Here is a 21359-nt window from a genome sequence, read left to right as displayed (position 1 = left end):
CAAACCCGGCCTAGGGAAGGTATTCCGAACTGACGGGTCATTTTCGCGTGCATTTAAGGCAATTGTCGTCGTCATCGTCATCATAATCATCATCACCACCACCACCACCACCATCATCATCATCATCATCATCATCATCATCATCATCCATTTGTTGGCGTACACTGCAGGACGAAGGCTTTTCAATTCAATTCAGTTCGATTTATTCAACATCTCGACGATGTTTGGAGCACAGCCAAAAAGCCTATAAAGGCTTGTCAGGGCATGCGCCCCCATGCATGGCAAACAGTACAGTAAAAAGAACAACACTACCCTGTGTCGCAAAAACAAGGATAACCGCATGGTCTATCCCGACTACAAACAACACTAGTATACATAAATACAGTGCGTAAATACATGTCGGGATGCAACTGTAGTGTAGGAAGGAGAAGTATAAAGAAGATGCAATCGAACTAAAAACAACAGAAAAGCGCCAGCAAGTAAGCATAAAGACGCGCTTGTTGCTCCCGCCGTTCTTCTCTCGCAATGCCTTAGTCCATACTTTGCCTCACAATTTTCTGATGTCATGCCTCCATTGAGTTAATGGCCATCCTTATACTTCCAGTGAAACATAGCCTTCCGCGGCTAAGCTACACCCGGGCTATCAGACGCTTTCCTAGCGAAGTGGCCGCGGGTAACTTTCTTGGGATCGTCAATCTCGCACACACGCGTTTCTTCTTTCGCCGCCTTCCGAGAACCAACCGTCGCGGTCGGAAATCGAACCGTCGACCCCAGTGTTCTCAGTAACGCGACGCATTAGCCACATTGAGGGCCACCGCGGCGGCTCAAACATGTAACCTTTTGCTCCGGTCCGAACAACTATGCCCTCCGCGCCTTCCCGCAAAAGAACATAAAGTTCAAACGTCGCGCGGGTTTCGTTGCCCCGATCTCGGCACACAGCTCACGTTGCAAGGTGCGAGCGGCGCGGCGCCATGTGTGGTGTGTGTACCGGACAGAGATAACGTTTAATCTCCATTCCACCGACGTGCGCTGCGCGTTCCGGCTACAGCAGACCCGATGTTACAAGTAGCGCTCTGTCGCCTTCCTCCAATTCGCGAGTGTACTTTTGGGGGAAAAGAAACGCAGCACGTGTCGGCCACCTTTTAAATTTTTAAGCCTACCGCATATATATATATATATATATATATATATATATATATATATATATATATATATATATATATATATAGAAGCAGTATAAGAACCTTCTCGAGGAGCCAGAAGGAATATTTGAGAAAATGGTTGAGTCACGAGATTAAAAACAAAAATAGTGGTTTACTGACGTTTCGACTGGAGGACCAGTTACTCAGACGAAGAATGGTCTTCCAGACGACACGTCAGTAAACCACTGTTTTTGTTTTTAATCGTGAGTCGACCATTTTCTCTCTCTCTCCCTCTCTCCTCTCTCTCTCTCTCTCTCTCTCACACACACACACGCACACACACAAATATATATATACATATATATTTGTGTGTGTGCGTGTGAAAAAGACCGGCCCCCGGTCGAAACGTTAGAATAAATGTTGTTATGTTTTTCAGTTTGACTTCTCTATCGTACAGCTAACCTCATAGCCAGGAACCTTTTCTCTTAACTATATATATATATATATATATATATATATATATATATATATATATATATATATATATATATATATGACAGAAATAAGGGTTGGCAGTCAAGAAAACCTCGGAAAGCAAAGGGAAGGATGTTGTAGGTCATTACAACAGATAAAGAATTTGGAAAGACAGAAAGAAAGTGGAGAAAAACATGCTCGCCGGGTGGGATCCGAACCCACGACGTCCCGAATACCAGTCTGGTGCTATAATCACTGCGCTACCGGTGGGTGCCCAGGTGCCTAGAGGAACAAGCAAGGGCCTGTAAAGGGACGACAGGGGACGTTGCATTTTTAGAATGTCGCCTGCGTTACGCGTGCCATTTCATTATGCTTGGGGTGGACAGTATATTTCTGCGATAGATTTTGAAGGATTAGTCCTCAAGTGCGTTCATGCTTCGCTGTACGCGTCACGCGACACGTGGCTTAACTTGGCTCTACTTTTGTATATAATTGGCTTCTCGCGAAGCGTGATATTGACTTTACCAGACACAGGACCATGGTTTTCTTGGAGGCCGGAGCAACGGTACGGGCAAAGTTGAGCGACTTTTTTTATGCTGTGGGGCGATGACAAAATACGAGTCAAGGGGTGTTTTTTTCGTGTATTTTTTTCTTTTTTAAGCGCTGAAGTGGCGTTACCATCGGGCCTGAGTTGGCCGGAGCTGCACGTCGTGTTTAAAGCTAAGAAAGCGTCGGGGGTACCACGGGGCGGCCGAGGTCCGTACATGATTCGTTCCGACGGGTACTCTCGTAACTGCGGACTCGCCTCGACGGTTTTTTTTTTTTTTTGCTTTTACGCCGTATAAAAAAAAAGATTCGTTTTGGTTCCACTGCTCCTTTTTTTACTTGCGCGTCGTGTTTTTTAAACTTTGAAAAGAAAATAATGCTCCCCTCTGTCTGCCTAAGCTGTGGTAATTTCTTTTAGTTACTGTTTGTTTGGTTTTGCTGCTTTCTGTGTATTCTTTATTTTGTAATAATTATTCAAGGGTCCCGTTGCAGTCTGTTGACTATGGGACCCTTGTCTGTATACTAACTTGAATGTATTTTACACCGTTGGAAATATTAAAGAATTCAACTTCAATTCAAATTCAATTCAACGATCACGGTAGTTGAACGCGAAGCTTCCTCATGGAGGACTCCTAGGCTGCCATCTGGGTTTAGACCTTGACTCGTTGAGCTTTGTCGCGCGCTGTTTGGACTTTTTATCGCAGGGGCTTTGAGTTTGACCCTTCGCCGTTTGGTTTCGCGCGAATAAAGCTTCGCGCTCAAACATCGTCGTCGTTAGATGGAGGGGTGCATTATTTTAGGGGCGAAGCCCCTGGCGGGCTTGGGCTGTCGGTGTCTCATGTCGTCGTCTTCTCATGTCGTCGTAGTATCATGTAGCCATGGTACTAAAACACTGGAACACTCGTGTTTTTCAACGCTTCGCACCAGAACGCTTCGTGCTTCAAAGACACAAGACTTACAGCAAAGCTCTATACCTATACCCCAAACGGTTTCATGTCTGTGGGTAGAAATGCCAAGGCGCCAAGAATACACTGATACACTGCATGCTTCGTCCTTTCTCAAATTTCACTTAGTGGAGATGGCCCGGGATTTTTTTTTCTTTCACTTCACTCACTATCATCATCATCGTCAGAACAGTTGTATTTCCTGCAGTCTGTTTTTCGGGATCGATTCTGACCAGTGCCTTTTTTTTTCTCTCTTTCACTTCACTTAGGATCGTCATCATCGTCAGAGAAAGTTGGCTTTCCTGAAGTGCGTTTTCCACACGACATACGCCGTAGGTGAGTTATAGAAAGCTTTGCTCTAAAATAAATCGCCGTGGTGCCGGGTACCGCACAGCGCATGCTCTAGGTAACTATGCTGCTAACGCCACTACTAGCTCTCTTTGAATAATTACCGACGTAATTGTTAAGCAGCGAATAAATTTTATTTTGACGCCTGTAGACAGCCCCAAAATATTTGCCCCCATAAAATTCCAATGCCGTCTGAAGTTTTTTTCTCGAAAAGTGGTCGCGGAAAGGATTAACGAAGGCTTGAGCTATCAGTTCGATTCGCCGATGGACAATCGCAAAGCCAGCGAAGAACATGGTGTCTAGCTATCGTGACGTGGGACGAGAGCTTAAACTTACAGTTAACCAAACTCACTCTAAGTGTGTTTACGTCGTCTACATTACACCACAACGGGATGAGTACCGGAGTATTACCGGTTTCACCTGTGTTGTAGCAGCTTTACGTGTGCACGTCGACAGGGAGTTTGTTACAGCGTGTAGCATTGCTTGGCTTGTAACCTTTTTTTTTTTGTGTGGGTTTCGGTTACCCGCGCTTTCCGTGGCGCAGCCTCCTGGTGCAAAAAGACCGCCAGGGCCATCTGTGGGCCTTTCATAATAGCGGGTCTCAAGAAGTATAAGTTGGCAAAACCGGTCGAACCTACGGTCACTGGTAGCACGTTGTTTATACTACGCGAGTGCCTAGCGTCCCCGCAGCCTTGGGCAGATTTAACAGAAACCACATGTGCATAAATGTAAATTACAACGTTCTTTTAACAAAAAATTCACGTCGGTCGGGTTTTTTCGACCAATATAAAATGCCGGCGTTTAAAGAGAGGCATCGAAGGTTGGCTCTGTAGAATCAGAATGCCGAAATATCGACTTATCGCCGAAACATTGACTGGCGTTTTAGTTTTTTCCTCTTCATCCGAAAAGCAGCCGTCGATGCCGGGACCGAACCCGTGTCCTTGGGCTCAGCTGCTCAACGCCTTAGCCTCTGAGCCACCGCTGTAAATAGCATAAAAAGTGAAGAAAGCGTGATGAAGAGGATTCTACTATGAACTTCGCGCACTTTATGTCAATGCCCCAATAGGGTGTATTGAACGATATTTTTGCGTGCGTTTTATTCCTACCTGACCGTACGTTCAAAACGCGCAGTAGTAGGTTGCACATTAAGCTACGACGTGTAAACCGCGCCGTGACTGAACTCACTACAGGCTGTGCAAAGTAACTTATACACGGGTCAGCCTAGCATTTCGACACGGGCCAAACTAACGGGAGTGACGGCGCGCATCGGCGACGTCAATCCTGTTTGTTTGTCCCGTGTTGAAATTCTAGCCTGACCCGTGAGCCAGTTGGTTCAACGAACCGTTGAACCAACTGGCTCATTCTGCTTATTCGGACGCTGCGCAAAGGTCAAAATACGCGACGTCTGTTGCACAAGCCGAGAAAAAAAAATGGCCGCGTATCTGCTCCTTAATGTCGACGCAAGACGATAGTCGAATGGCGCCCCTGGCAAGTGAATGCACCCCTTCTCTTTCCGGCTCACCTCTCATGCTGCTCCTCTCCCGTCTCGTTCCTTCCAAGATAATACGCTAGAGGTTTGCTCACGTCAATTTAAATTTACCGCGGGAATCGGCGGGGACCCGCGGGAATCGAGGCACCCGACTACAACGTTTATAGAAACACGCGAAACCTATCTAGTGGAACCTTTTGTTGCTGTTGCCATTTGATTTTTTTTAGTTCCGCCAGGTAGCGCGGGCAACAGCAGGTGAGGTTTTTGCAGTGGATGTAGTATTTTATTTGCTATTGCGAAAAATCAGGCATCCGCAATTTTTTTGAATAAAGAAACACTGCAAATACTACTCATGTGTTTATTTTCTTCCTTATATTTGCGTAATGTCTTGTTATTCTTCAACAATGTTGACAAGCATGAACATTGACACCGGGCTTACACGTTTAGATTTGGCTTTGAGTATATAAGACTACTGCGCAGCATCTGTTTCACTTCGGCCGGCTGGTTGAATCGAGTGACAGGCAGACAGACATACAGACAGGCAGGCCAAAATTTTTCCGTTTAAGTACCCCAAGAAAGGCTATCGTCTATAATAACAAACATTCGAACGAGTGACAGAGTACTTCTTTCACGGGGGTTACGTCTGGACAAACTTTGTTCCAGAAAAACATCGCGCGGGCCTGAGAGGCGTACTTAGCCGCATTGCAGCCGCGTAGTCCGGACAACGCTATCGTGATCTCCGCGGGCGAAACAAAACATTCAAGGGACAGATAAGGACGAAGGTCAACGCAGTCAACAAACCGACTCTCCCTCTCTCTCATCGGCAGCCTGGTACCGTTCAGAGACGTAGCGTAGCGCGCCGGGTCTAGCTGCGCTCTCTAAACGCGGAAATGGCCGCCACGTCCGCCCACGAAACTTCCGTGGGCGAAGCGTGGGGGGGCACAGGACGGGTGAATAGTCGGGGAAACATTTGGTTTTTAAAGACGATAGTCTTTCTTGGGCTACTTAAACACAGAAATTTTGGTCTGTCTGTCTGTTCTGTCTGTCTGTCTGTCTGTCTGTCCGTCTGTCTGTCTGTGCCTCGATTCAGCCACCCGGCCAAAATAAAATTAATATTGCTCAATAGCCTTATATACTCACAGCCACATGTAAACGTATAAGCCCGGTTTATATGTTCATACTTGTCACCTTAGTTGAACAAGAACAAGACATTACGCAAATATAAGACCGGAAATTAGTACACAATGGATATTTACAGTGTTCCTTTATTAAAAAATTCATGGATGCTGGTCGATCGCAAATGATATTCTACATCTACTGCAGACAACCGCCGCCTCCTGGCGGCATATGAAAAATCACGTGCCAACAGCAACGAAAGGTTCCACTAGCTAGGTTCCACGTTCTGCTTGGAACGCACGTGGAGCACGGCCACGCGGCTCTATAAACCTTCTAGTCGGCCGCCTCCATTCACGCGCGTCTATGCCGTACTGCAGCGCTGGCATTGAGGAACCCGGCCTGTAGCAGTGGAACGCGGTAAATTCAAATCGCCTTGCGCAAACCTTTAGTGTGTTTACCTTGGAATAAGCGCGACGGTACAGGAACAGCATGAGAGGTGAGCGGGAAAGCAAAGGGGGGCATTTACTTGGCAAATGTCTTTGGCAAATGTCTAGAAAGACTATCTTCTTTTGACGACATTTGCAACGAAAGGAGCAGATACGCGGCAATTTTTTAAGTTGCGTTTGGCTAACAGGCAAAACAAATGAATGAAAAATAATAAAAAATCTTGCACCCCTCTGTCTAACGACGGCGATGGTTGAACGCGAAACTTGCTCGTGTCGGATTCTTTGTTCGCCGTTCCCACACTGCGAGTATGTGCTACTCTGGAGGTACGCACCACTCTTCTGGAATACCCACAGCGACTCTCGGGTGCGCACTCCGTAGCCCGAACGTTAGTGTTGTGGGTGTACGGCGCTAATCGGTACATAACGCTGCTGCTTGGCGTTTGCTTCGACCGCATCGAAATGGAGAAATCGGATAGACGCCGGCTTCATTAACGCGAGGGACCCAGGTTTGATTCCGGTCACGGGAAGTGTTTTGTTCTTTCACTTCACCCTCGATCACTCACCATCATCGTCAGAGAAAGTTGGCTTTCCTGTAGGGCGCATTGGCGTACAACGGCACAGGTGAGGACAATAAAGCTTCGCTTTAAAAACCATACAGGTGAACCGGTATTTGACGAAGACACTGGCCGTGCTCTGTCTACCATCAATGCCTAGAATGTGAATTGTGCGTATCTATAATGGCTGGAACTGGCCGAACGGTGAGCACTTTGTGAATAGCACCCCAAAGCTGTAACAGTGCCCGTGGTGTGGTTTAGAACCTTCCCTTGCCTTAATTCTTTTCTTTCTCTCAGGGTCTCATGCATCCTGATTTAGTAGAGTGTGTCACTCGCTCGCTCACCAAGCCAATACCCTAGAAGTACCGTATCTTTGCGATTCTAAGCACCCCAGATTGTAAGTACCCTCCCCTACTTTCGGGGAAAAAAAAATGGAACGAAAAAGTTTGCATGCGAATCGAAGCTCCCCGTTTCTAAGCAACCATGGCAGGGTGGATTTCAGGCGCGTAGAAGCAGGCCAGAGTTGTCGTTGTGGCCGAGTAATTTATGAAGTTTTCAATTACAAACCACTTCAACGGAACAGAAGACGACCTGCTGCGTAGTACTGAGAGCGGCGGCCCGAGCGGCTAAACGGACTTGAATGGTAGTGAGGGCGATTGAGTATCGGACGTAAGAGGTGGGTTTACCTGTTTTTCTTTTGAATTTTTGCCAAATAAAACATGCGCCCGTCTCGCCGAGGTACGGCCGAGACAACAAGTGAAGGGGGGGGGGGGGATGGGGAGGTCATTTAGGGTTTTCGATCGAATCTAGGCACCCCTCCTCACTTTGGGCGTCGCGATCGCGGATAAAAAGGGGGTTCTTGGGATCGAGTAAATACGGTAATTCGTCCGAACGAGAATTTCGTAAAACTGAGGAGCCGAGAGAAATGTGAGAGAAATGTGAATTAGTTCGCTACTTCGGGAAATTCGGTATCGTAAGGTCTAGATTCAACTATAAATGAACATTGAATAACCCGTTACAGATGCGGTTAGCCAGTTTATAGTAACCTTTCATGAAATAATTCGTTCAATCGGAAACTTCGTTGAACTGAGAAAGTATTAACCTGATGGGCAACTTCGGGGGAAATGTAAATTAGTTCGCTACATCGGAAAATTAGTAGACTTAGGTTTCGTAAAGCTGAGATTCATCTGCGAAAAAAAAAAAAACATCGAATAACCCTTTACGGATATGTTTGACCAGTTTATAGCGACCAATATGCGAAATTCCCACGCACCTTCAACTACCCACCCTGCTACAAAAAAATACGGGAGTAAAAATCGTCCCCCCAAACGTGCCCGTGGGGCATTGAGCGATCCCTTTACCGAATGCCAACGACACTGCATTGCCGATAAAAAGAGAGAGAGAGAGAGAAACTCCTAATGTCGTATGCTTTCTTCAGGAGAGAGAGCAGCTTCTCGCGTGTTCCATCTTGTTCTTTTAGCATCTCGTCGCTTCGAAGTCGCTCCCGAGACGTCCTCGTCTTTGATCGCTCCATCTCCGAGACTGGCGTGTAAAGCCGCTCTCTCTTGGGAGCGCTTTCAGGCTCATGTTTTTCGAGGGGCACGTATACGGACGGAGAGCCGCTGTACCGTACGATGCGTTCAAAAGCCTCCTTCCAAAATGTTCGGAGGCCTTAAGTTGAATGTGCGGGAATAAAAGCTTGAAAGGGAACGAAATGCGCCCAAGCTCGATTGACTACGAAATTGAGAAGTCCCCGGCATCTACTCATATGCGGCACGACGGGCCGGGGAGTTCACTCACGGCTATGTCGGCTTTCATTTTTTTTCCCCTTTGAAGCTACCGCACGGGACGTCGAGGAACGATTCAATTTGTTCCAGGAATTTATCTGCGCTCTTCCAACCACCATCTCACTGTCTCTCTCTCTCTCTCTCTTTTTGTTTAGATGAGAAGCGCTGTCTTTGAACTTTCGGGGTTCAAGACTCCGGCGTTCGAGCCCTGTCAATTCAAAGCTCGTCGCTCCGAAGCCTGTCAGGACGGGAGCGGTCGGATTAGGCCTTATCAGGCTCGCCCTACGCGTCTAGTTTTTCGCTACGACGGTTGCCGGCGTATGAGGGGCGCGCGGTGTAGCCTACATGCCGAGTTCGGAAAGGCTGGGTGCAACACTTTGCAGTGTTCATTTTTATTTAAAGCCTGTAAAGCGCTTAGCGACAAAATAAACGTGAAAAAAAAAAAAAAACGTTGAAGGTTTTGTTTGTACTTCCGCTTCTGCTTGGCATATGAAGAGTGGGATGACGGCAATATAGTGGCATTTTATTGGGCTGACGAGAGTTACACTGAGTGTAGATTGGGTGCGGTAGGGAGAGTGGATGTGACGCTACCCAAACAGCACTGGTGTCGCGATTGTAGTGCAAGATTCAGCCCTATTCAGGGAAGGGTGTGTATGTGGGTAGTTTCTCGGTATCACGTTCGTGAAAAGGCCAACGTAACCTAACCTAAACCTCACATAACCCCAGCCATACATAAAAAGGCTAACCTAACCTAACTTAACCTAACCCTAGCGCAAGTTAACGCAAGTTAAAAAGGCTAACCTAACCCAACCCAACCTAACCTAACGTAACGTAAATCTAACCTAACTCAAACCCAACCTAAACCTAACCTAAAATTAAGCTAACGTAAGCTGACCTCATCTAACTAGAGTTTTTGTCTTCAATTCCAGTTCACTTAACTTTTTCAGCCCTGATTTTTTTTTATGTCATGCGAAACAATGTTTTCTGTGTGTTTTCCCAAAATTTAGGCTCCCATAAAAGGGCAAATATTAACATTTATTAATGAGGCAGTTATTTAGGACATCTGGCAATTAAAAAATGTTATCTTGAGCAAAGACATCACTTTTTCGAATTTCCCTAAACCTTATGGCTACATGAACCTACAGACAAAAAATGAGCTTCGTGGTGCGCGTATTTATAGAGCTTGGGAATAAATCTCGGACCGCCATTTTTTTTTTCAGCCTCGAAGTCGTAATTTCGTCTTCACCGGAGCTTCGTCTTTGTAGCCTCCAGCTCCACTAAAATGAAGCAACAGTGATATCTATCGCAGTAGGCATCATTGGAGAACAATTTCCCGGAAAAGTAGCAGTTTTGGTGTCGTTCTATATGCGCTAGAGGAACTTTCAGGTGATGGCGTCAATTGACACTACCAGGGCCGAAAGGGTTAATTAGAACAGCGTGATTCTACGGAAGGACCAGCAAAAAGACTCCCGCCGATTGCGTCGTACCACGAACGGACGATGATGATGATAATGATGACGATGATGATGATGATGATGATGACGACGACGACGACGGTGGTGGTGGTGGTAGTGGTGATAAGGCCGTCAAGAGCGTATGTCCGAATGAAATTGTGCCCGCAGCCAGGCGCATGGTATATTCCACGACGGCAAGAAAGAAAGATGCACCGTATTAACTTTCCAAAGGTCAGTCCTTGGAAAAAAAACACGACTCGCGGAGCCAAGAAACCGAACGCGCAGCTTAGATGCCGCCGCGCCGCCAGCGAGAGACAGAAAAAAAAGAGATTGTTCGTAAATGAATTACGTTTGCGAAAAGCCTCACACAACGAAGGGATTAAAGGCCCGGGAGCCGACCGGACCGACCAACCCACGCGGAGGCTGCAGCACCGTCGTGATCATGTGAAAGAAACGAGACTCTACTTTCAACAACAAAAAAAAAAAAAAATCATTTTCAACGACAAACAGGCGGAAAAAGAAACATGAAGCGCGGCTTAATATCATGCGGGCGGACGAGCTTTTTGTTGGGAAGAAGGCGGATGGGAGCTCATTAATTAAACGCTCTTATTACCGAACGTAAGAAAGCTAGGCGGAGAGCTTGAGCATCGTTATCTGAGAACAATGCGGAAACTATGCAGGCACTGGCTGTATTATTTTCGCGTGCCGAGTTACTTGCCTTATACGGGCGCCGCTTTACTGCCCTCTTTTGGCTGCGAGCTGGGACCGACCTGCGCGCCGGCATATGCCTAACGAAGTTACACTTTGGACGGCGTAGCTTGTAAATGAGGCACCCGGGGAATACGGGATGAAGCGCAGAACGAGAAACTCGCGTAATCGAGAGCAGCGCGCGGATTAGCGCGATAAGAACGAAGAATTTGTCGTCGGTGAAAGTTATTGGACGCGGCTTATATAGGTTTCGCATTGCCCGATACGGTCGTAAGCCGCTCGCGTATGTCAGGAACGGCGGTGCGGGTATAAATACAGCCCGGCCTGGGGTAAAACGTAAGCACGATTGCTTGGTCTCCCCGCCAGAACAGATGGAATAAGGCGCCCTTTTGCTCCTTCGTGCTCGTTCACCGGCATTTTTGTCAACGCTTCTTGTCGATCTTTTCTTATTTTAGCCTTGTTTCTCTCTCGATGGCTCGAAATGAAAATGTGTCCACTAATTGATATTCTTTCTGGATAGCAGTCGGAGGTTTTGCTTTCGGGCAAGAAATGGTATTCATCGCGCGGGTTGTGAATTCTCAGGTTGTTTTCGTTCGGAACGGCGTGTACTGCGCTAGTAACAGCGCAGTGATTGGGAAAACGCGGGAGAAAAGGACCAACGTTTCTGCATTGTTCCGGTCCGCTGGGACTCGGGACGATGGAACGGAGAGAGAAACGAAGCGAGGAAATTGCAAACAAGCAAAAGAACACCCAAACAAACTAACAATTACAAACAAACAAAAAACGAACTAAACAAAGAAATTCTTTTGTTGGAGTTGCATTTGGGGTCGGGACACAATGAAATAAATGCATCTCTCTCATAACCAAGTCTACTCTATGGCCAGACGTAAGTGCGCACACACGCAGTCGCACAAACATGCATACACGTGCACACACGCGTTCCCAAACACACAAACACGCGCACAACACAATCGCACACGCACAAACACGCGCGGACACACAATCACACACACACGAGCGCGCACACATACACGCACATACAAAAGTGGGTCCGAAAGTGCACAACTCGGAGGGAGGCATGGGGATTAGTTAGGCTTTATTATAACTATTTAGTATATATATATATATATATATATATATATATATATATATATATATATATATATATATATATATATATATATATATATATATATATATATATATATATATATATATATATATATATATATATGCATTATACCTCAATATATACCTCAATCTGCATATATATTTATTACACCCGACGCTTATGCATGCACGCGCTGTATACGTCGAGAGAAGCGCACTGGTTCCCTAGCACAGGGCCTGTGTATATACGCTTCGCGGTTGCGTTTCTTTCTTTATTTTTTCTTTTTCGCTCAGCGATTCGCAATCATTCCGATCCACCAACACGAATCCCAGCTCGGTTATACACCGCCGCTTAATACCAGATATTCTCACGGCCGCTCCGCGCTGCTCCACAGCGCGCTGCACGCGCGCTCGTTAGATTTCGGCACTCAACCGAACGTGTATCTGTTAGCCATTGTTCCCCCCAAGTTTCTTTTCTCCCGTTTTTGCCCCGCATAGACGTCACACGCGGGCGACCAACGTTGCGGCGACCGTGCACAGCCCTAACGTATACCGTATTATACCGCAGCTCGCTCGCGCCATGAACGGAACCTGATCGGCTATACAGTACCGACCGAGCGCTATTATTGCCCGGGACGGTCGGAGGTCGTCCCGAGCCGGTCGTAAAGACATTGATACGGGAGGCCGCGTTGCACAAGAAGGATGGAGGAAGAAATCGCACGGGGGGCGGGGTAGATCGCGGTCTAATGGCGCCCATAGGAGCAGTGAACGCCGATCGAGCCAGATGCGAGGCCGGAGCATGGGGACTCTTCCGATTTTGGGGCAGTCTTGGCGACCTTTGGATGCTCTTTACGCGCCTTTTTTTTTTTTTTTTTTTCTCATATCCTCCCTCGCGTGATCAATGCCGACCGGGCAAGGCAGAAGCGAGGGTTTCACGACACTAACCCGGTGCACGCTTTGCGGCGATTGTGAAACCGGCAGTCGAGAGCAGGGTATTCAAAAACCCATCACGGTCGGCGATGCTTTGCCTGCATGCCGACGAATGCGCGGACACGGGCGTTTCGGTGTACATACGAGGCGTGGTGCCACTCGCGACCAGGAAGTACGCTGCGTTACTGCCTGTACTGAACGAGCTTGGTTGTAGTAGTAGAAGCTCTTTTAATGAGGACGACGAGGAAACTTGGTGGGGGGAATGGGTGATTAGTGAAAGGGTGATACGGATCAATACAGGGAAGGGATTATAAGCTCCTTCAGTGGGGGTTTTCCACGCTTCCCACTGCGGTGTGGGAGACGCGAAGCATTCCTGCTTTTAACGAAATATCGCTTATAACGATGTCAGTTTTATGACACCAGAACTTTGTTATAGCGAGGTTTTACTGCATAAGAGCTTTAGCAGAAACGGAAACCAAAGCGAGGGGAAGTGGGAAGCTATTATCAACTTTCGTGCCATCCTTTCTCTTTGCTTTTGTCGCCGAAGTCGCTGTCTTGCATGCCCGGAAACGGCCGAGTTTATAATCATAGCCACTAACGGCAGCCTATAAAAGTGCGCGCCGCTTAACTCGCGGCAGATTCGGTATGCGCCATACGGCCACTTTGGTAGGAGGTTATTCTTGCCAACAGGGGCGTACGCGCGAAAAAATGGGAGATGCAAGAAGCCGTAAGGTGGAACAAAGCTCTGTTGAAATTTAGCCTCGATAAGCCTAAATACCGCTATGTTGGTTGGTTTCTTGAAAGAACAAAACAACCACGTTTTAGCACTTGCAACAAAAAAAAAGCATACGAAGAAGCATGAAAGTGACCTACTAAGGAAAAGATTGCGTCATAAGAAACAAAACTAAAGTACATCCACGGTGCAAGAATAGAAACATGCAAGCGCGAAGGCGTCGAGTCGTGTGACCGTATTGTCTTTTTTGGAGTTAACACTGAGTGCACCTCAGTGTGAAGTACAGATACAAAGAGGCAAGGCGCTGCACTTGCGTTCAGAATGAAAGCGAGGAAGCGTTTCCTGTGTGTGGGGTGCTTTCTCGACCTGGCAGAACATCTGGGGAGCAATTTCATGCGAAATACGCCGACATGGAAACGTGTGTTTCTCGTCAGCGGATAAACATTTCTCGTCTCGTCTCGTCTCCTGTGTTTCTCGTCAGCAAATAAACATTTACGGCGTCATTTATTTATTTATTGTTGTTTACCCGCCGCGGTGGCTCAGTGGCTAGGGTGTTGCGCTGCTGAGCACGAGGTCGCGGGTTCGATTCCCGGCCGCGGCGGCCGCTTTTCTGATGGAGGCGAAAAGCAAAAATGCCCGTGTGTACGAGATTTCGGCGCACCTTAAAGATCCCCAGGGGGTCAAGATTAATCCGGAGCCCTCCACTACGGCGTGCCTCATCGCCTGCGTTGCGTCGGCGCGTTAAACCCTACAATCAATCAATTATTTATTGTTGTTTCGGTTTCTGCAAAACGAACGACGAGCAGCCGCCATGACAGGAGGGCGCCCGTGACGTCACCATTATTATCGCACCGCTGCCGGTCTAGACGCGCGCGCCAGCGTGCGCGTTCAGACCGGCGAGGTCTTCACCATTCCCATGCACCCGGGCGGCATGACGTCAGTCCCAAAACCATGACATGATACACACACGGCGTAGCGGCGTAGCAGCGCGCGCCAACCGCAGCCTGAGCGTTGGCTACGTCACGTGAGCCCGGACGTCGGCAGTTTGGGGCAAGGAGCAGATGATGTCATGCTGGCACGCTCTGGGCTTTCTCGTGCGGGCAAAGATTAAAATGGATTTGAAATATGTTATGCTGAACGGTTGCTGTTGGAACTTGCTGGGAGATATCTCACGATAAAAAAGAAGCATTTTACACAGTTATCTCAGCTTTGAAATTTCGTGTCACCGCTCCTTTAACATGCTATCAGTTATACGACAGATTTGCGTTCACAGAGTTCACTTCACCCCATCACCTCATCCCCTTGCCTCTGGTACCCTTCTCCACTCTCTACGGGGTGAAGATCAAACATTCCCATCTCTCTCCCCTCCACTCGACCCTTTCCCATCGGTATGAAGGTCAAATTGACGCTCTACCGCGGGGAAATGGTTAGAAGGGTACCGCCAGACCCAAAAAAATTGGGTGAAGTAGCACAAGAATTCTAATACCATTAAAACAAAGACGATATGAGAACGAACCTTTCGGACCTTCAAGTCCTGGCTCTACTTTACTAGCGCAACTCAATGGGACGTGAGTATACAAAAACTGAAGCATTGCCACTCAACGTTGTATCTATCAAGGGCGGCGCAGTGATTCGCGAGAGGGGCAGTGGCGGCCTCTCTTAACTAGTTTCAGTATCATCCCGGTGTTAATACCGCAAAATGTCGAGAGAGGGCGCCGCAGTCCCTGGAAAGGCCTGTAAAGAGACTGAATTGAGTTTTCATTAAATTCGGATAACTAACGCGTCAATTCATGATCTTTTTCTTATTTTATATCATTGTGTATTTATTTGCGGCCTAATAACGGCAGCCTCCGTGTGAACGGCGCAGCGCAAAGGTCACTGCTAACACTTCGCAATGAGTAACGTTTGCCTCTATAACGCAGTATGATAGATAGAGAGAGAGAATAAACGTTTATTTAAATTAACAGGGGGATTGCACTGAAGCTTGAAGGAGGCGTCCTCAGTTCAGGATGCCTTGAGCGCGGGCAGCATCGACAGCCCTTTGAGCCAGCCGGAGCTGCATCGGCCAGGCTGGTGCTCGCCAAGACGCTCTCCCAAAGCTCGGCAGTGGGAAGTTGCAGGTTGGGAGGAATCAGTGGTGATTGGTCACACCCTCAGACCATATGGCGTAGTGTTCCGGGTTCTGCGCAAAATCGGCAAAGCGGGGAGTTCTGGTGGTTAAAAAGGTGAAGCCGGATAGGATGGGAGAATGTATTCGTCTGGAGAGTACGTAAATGACGTTCGTGCTCTCGGGGTAGAGATTTGTGGGGGGGAGCGAGTGTCTGACGCGACAGCCTGTAGCGCTGCGTTATCTCTGCGTAAGAGGTCAAGGGCTGCATGCGCTCGGGTTCGGCAACGCTGCTCTCGGCGCCCGCCCGGTGGGGACATCGGCTTCGTAACCTGAGATACCCTGGTTAGAATCCGACCAGGGGAAGCGGTGATCTTTTCGAAGCCTCTGTTTGGGTGCGTGAGGCCGCGTGGCTGCGGTGTCTAGATACCGTTGCGTCGGACGAGTGACGACGAAGCCTTGCCCCTAAGGTGCTCCGCACTTAAAAAAAAAGCGTCTTTGTACTGCGGTCGCAGTGGAGCACAGTCACTTTTTGTAGAGCCGATTCTCCCCTGTGCCGGACTTCCGCCGTATACGTGAGACTGTATATAACTTAGTTTGCGTCTGCCCTCGATTCGCTGCTGCGCGAAAAACTGCAGCTAGCTCCCTGTCTCGTGTACGTCATGGAGGCAGGCTGGAACTTAGCCATTTTCTTAAACCCTGGGCCAATAGTGCTGACAGCACCTTGGGTACAACAGTTCTGCTCCGGTTCCTACGAAACTCTGAACTCGACAAGTCTGCCTCGATCATAGATAACGCAAGTGTCTCACGATCACCCTAACAAAGTGAAACACATTTTGTGTCGGTCATCCACATACGCACAATCGTTCATACCACGCACTATCATTGATTGGAAAGATTTACCCTTACGCATAGCCATAGAAACTGTTGTAGCCAAGTTTAAGGAATAAATTTGCACTACAGTGACGTGCTTATAACAGTGTTGTCTTTTCCTTGTTCGCTGTGTATTTTTGATACTTTTGATGCTTAGTACGTTGTTGCTTGCTCTTCACGTTTTTATATACGTTGTTATGTTATTTTTTATTTTATTACTTTTTTTTGTTCTTTCACTTTCACATGCAGTGATGAATTGCATTGCTTCGTTGCGTGCCAACGCAGACGCAAGAAAACTTCTGTTGACCTTTTTATCTCTTTCCTTTGTGTATGCTGCACCTGAACGTACGTGTATTCTGGTTGTTTATCGAAGCCCCCCCCCATGCAATACCCTCATTCGAGGGCCTTTAGGGGTATTGTAAATAAATAAAAACAAATATGTACTCTTTCGCGCTGTGGTGTTCACCTATTTATTTTTCTTCGGTTGTTGTTATTTTTTTGCACCGTTTACTTCGCATTTTGATTCAGCGTTTACATGAACTACATTGACGATTTTCTTTTCAATTGATTTTTTTTTATGTCCGGATTCTGCTGGCAGCAGTCCCTGTATATTGTTCGTCTTCTTCCTGCTGTAACCCTAATGTCTAATATTCACCACTCATCATCGTAGTCACCCCCCATCTGGCGTAGCAAGCCTTGTCCCTATCAGTGGTGCACCAGCTCACGTTAAAGAGCCCTCTCTCTCTCTCTCTCTCTCTCTCTCTCTCTCTCTCTCTCTCTCTGGGTTCCCATCCTCGTTCGCATAGGGCTGTACTGTAAACAAAAGTCAGTAATTAATTCACGGTCCCTATCGAGGTGTCAATGGCAGAACAAAATGCAATCTTTCCTGTGGGAAGTACAGTGTTCGTCAACATTTTCTAGGCCACGCCAAAAAGTTCGGCGCGAGTGAGAATTCGAAACAAAAGCTTAACGTTTGAGGGCAGTCTAATAGATATATGACAGTAAGAAAGGAAGTGGCTTTCGACAGCCGTCCGGGGTAAAACATTTCAATGCATTTCCACGGGCAAGCTTGTTTTTTTTTTTAGTGATGTTACCTGTTACCTTTTGGCATGCCCCATAAAATGTCGTCAAAGACTGTACATGGGCATTGGCAGCAAGCCACACTTGGCGATCTATAATGAAGAATTCAACGGGCAGAGGAGAAATGCGATTCCGTTTTCTTGGCACGAGCCTCGAAGAAAGTATCGCACGCAGTCGTCGCCCCTTGGCGGCGGCGGCGACGACGTCGCTGGCCGGACTGGTGCGAGATATACGACTTGTTTTTGCGACCCCGAGGTGAATTCCTTTCCACGTCCTGTCGCGCATTGAGAGAGATATATATATACGTCTGCTCAACCTCGATACACACACGCACTCCTCACGGACGCCGCCGCGTAGTGGTAGAATCGGAATTTCAAACGCACCGCTCGTTTTAGGGGCGAAACATCTGAGGGCCTCGCTCTGTCCGGGGCTTGGCGTCCGTGTACACAGTCTTTCGAATGCGCGATGAGCATTTAATTGGATTGAAATGGATTGGATTGAATTAAAATTGTATCGGATTGAATTGCATTGAAATTGTATGTGCTCTACACACGCGTTGTCACTCATTTACGTGCGCGAGTGGGCAATGCACGGGTGATTTACGGTAAGAACGATACCCAGGGCTTCGCCCACTTGTCAGGATTCACTTCGGGGAGGTGCGTGAATTTTTTTGTTGAGAGTTAGCGCGGAGGAAGTGCTTACACCGGCACCGAATGCGAATTCGAAACAGAACGGCTTCACCCCCTTAAAGGGACTATGCCGGTAAACACTTCCACTTTTTCCTTCGCGTCTGGAAGCACTGCGAAAGCTATAGTTATCGCCAGCACGGAGCGGCAATGCGGGATTTGCTTGTAGCAAATGCGCCTTCCGTTTCTGCTTTGCTTTTGTGGCCTTCTTTTTAAAGTGACTATCGAATACGTTCATTGCTGCGACTGAAGAAAAAGCCGGCACCGCCGTAAGGACGTAATTCCAGCGGTCGAAGTTCGCCAAGACCGCGAAAGAGTGCAAAATCTTCTGAGAAAGTTTCTAAGCTATCTGCTGGTCATACATGGCAGTGATTTTTGCCTATTGTGCTTTGCGACCCCCTAATCTAAGTACTGGGTGTGTTGGTTGACTACGTTCTGCAAGCATTTAAGATTACGAAAAGAGTTGAAACGAGGAAGGAGGAGGAATGCCTTTAATGATGAAGAGAAGTAAACCTGGCAGCGAGCTTGGCTTGTTACTCCACATGAACATGAGAGGTGCGAAAGTGAAAGAAAGCGAAGACACAAAAACTCACACGGACACTACAAACGCAAATAAGCGCACAAACTGACAGACGCAGGATCACGAACACAGCACACGCACAGTAGTAAAGTTAAGGCGAACGTTCACAGGGTTTCGTTCATGCCGGAGTCACAGAACTATGACACCAAGGCCTGTGTATACTCCGTGTTGTCGCGGCAGTTGAGTGTCATGGACCAATGGCGTCGAAAAGTTTGAGTAAAATAAGTGTTGCAGGGTCCTTTTAATGTTTCTGATTTTGAGACAAACCTGCCATCCAGTTATCACTTTTTATGCATAAGCGATGAGGCTCAAACCGACCGAATCACGCTCCTCTACCGCGCCTAAAACAAATAAAAGAAATGCTCACACCTTGGCCTTTCTAACTTTTTCCCTTCGCTGATGTAGTTCGGCTATGGGTCTGTCAAGCGTGGCAAGGTCACTTCTTATTCAACTTTTCGTAGAACATATATCTCTAGAATTTAATGCTTTCAGGCTCCACTCCTCGACAGTCTACCGGCCCGAATCCCTCATAAAATGGAGGAACCAAATCATTGAACTCAGCAACTACCGTCACTACGATTATTCGCATTGTTGCAGCATCCGCACTGCATAGAGATGAGCTCGTCGGTCGTGTCCCCACTCCGCTTAGCGACATGTGCAATAGCGCACACTGGTACATGGAAGAGTACGGAGAACTCTCCATTACGAGGTTCTGTGACGTCACGCCGTGCTGCACTTGCTGTTCGAAGGGGGAGGACAACCCTCGCTTGAGCGATTCGCCTTGAAGAGACACGGACGGCGCCGCAAAGATTCACCGGCCAATGAGCCGTGACCATCACGAGTCACGCATGCGCTGCAGCCACGGAAGAGATATTCGCACGAGGAGATTAATACTCGCGTGTTATAAGACGCAGTTAACAAAAAAAAAAAAAAAAACTTTACCTCCCCTGCCTAGAGAAAGCTGGAAGAAGCGCGGAAGTGCGCCCAACCTTGGCTGAAAGTGCGTCCAATCGACCGCAAAACCTTCGAAGACCCAAATCGCAAACGAAGGAAGAATCCATGCGACGATTTTTCGCGCAATGTGTAAACGCGTCTACGAACGATCTAAATATACACCGATGCGTGGTTCATGAGGTAAAGGTGTACTGTTGTACTCCTTCTTTATGATCGATGCGTGTATTGTCTTCTCTAGAAGCGTTCCTTTCTCGCGGCTTTCGGGTGACCGTATTGACCAAATGGTGGCCTGGTCCATGGGGAAATGCATTAGTTTTTTGACAGAACAAGAGAACGTGTTGCTGGGCGTGTTGGTTGAGGTCTACAAACATACTGAGTGGCGCAAATACACAACACACAAGAAAGAAGACACGGACACGGACAGAAGACACGGGCGGACAGTAGCGCCTGTCCGTGTCTTCTTTCTTGTGTGTTGTGTATTTGCGCCACTCAGTATGTTTTTTTGAGAGAACGCCATCGATCCCACTAAAAAAGCTTCTGCTCTAAAATTCCTCAAGCACTTAAGTCCCCTTTCGTGCTTTGATGGCGTAAGCCTGGCATCGATCAGACTTCCTTACTGCTACACCGCGTTTGCGACTCTTTATCCTTTTTCGTCGTCTTTTTGCGACAATTACTCGGAGAGGCAGAATGACCGCACCTGACGCGGCAGCTTCCTCGCAGTCAGGACCCTCCTCCGCGTGCACCAGTTCTGCGCATGCGCCGCCACGCGCACCTGTCACGGCGTAAGCATAAGCCTACTTCTTGTTCCATTCTAGCATTCTAGCGGCGTGCCGGGTTATCCCAGTGTTTAGAGCCTCACGCGAGCACCTTTTACAGCGAAGTTGTTAGCCTCTCGTTGGTCGAAAATTTTTTTGTCGTAAACAAACAAACAAACGACAAAAAAATCCCGGGCCATCTCCACTAACATGAAACCTGGGGAGGGGCGAAGCATGCAGTGTATAGTGTATTCTTGGCGCCTTGGCGTTTTTACCAATGTAGATGAAGCCGTTGGGGGGTAGAAGTATACAGCTTTGCTGTAAAAGTCTCTTGTCTTTGAAGCACGATGCTCTCTAGCGCGAGGCGTAAACGAGTGTCCCGGTGTTTTTTTTTTTTAGTATGCGTTAAGCGCTCCGGCGCGTGGCGCAAACGAGTGTCCGGGTGTTTTAGTACCCTGAACTACATTAGACGGCGATTGCGACGACGACGACAGGAGACGCCAACAGCCCCAGCCCCTAAGGGGCATCGCCCCTAAATACCAA

At 47.7% G+C, this 21359-nt stretch overlaps 1 protein-coding gene across 3 annotated transcripts in view; it reads left to right on the top strand.

Moving 5' to 3' along the window:
• LOC144159277 (uncharacterized) overlaps nucleotides 1–21359 on the top strand; it is a 352228-nt gene that overhangs the window by 76750 nt on the left and 254119 nt on the right. For 2 of the 3 annotated variants that reach the window (XM_077690670.1, XM_077690666.1), the window contains exon 2: nucleotides 3376–3442. The exons of the other annotated variant lie outside the window; for it this stretch is intronic. The gene's annotated coding sequence lies outside the window, so the exon portion shown is untranslated. The remainder of the gene's footprint in view (nucleotides 1–3375; nucleotides 3443–21359) is intronic. 3 annotated transcript variants of the gene reach the window in all.

The sequence above is a fragment of the Haemaphysalis longicornis genome, unplaced genomic scaffold (assembly GCF_048455015.1).
Source record: "Haemaphysalis longicornis isolate Haplotype H1 unplaced genomic scaffold, Haemaphysalis longicornis Haplotype H1 scaffold_10, whole genome shotgun sequence".
Lineage (NCBI taxonomy): Eukaryota > Metazoa > Arthropoda > Arachnida > Ixodida > Ixodidae > Haemaphysalis > Haemaphysalis longicornis.
The sequence above is the reverse complement of the archived record's forward strand: the minus strand, read 5'-3'. Positions and strand labels throughout refer to the sequence as shown.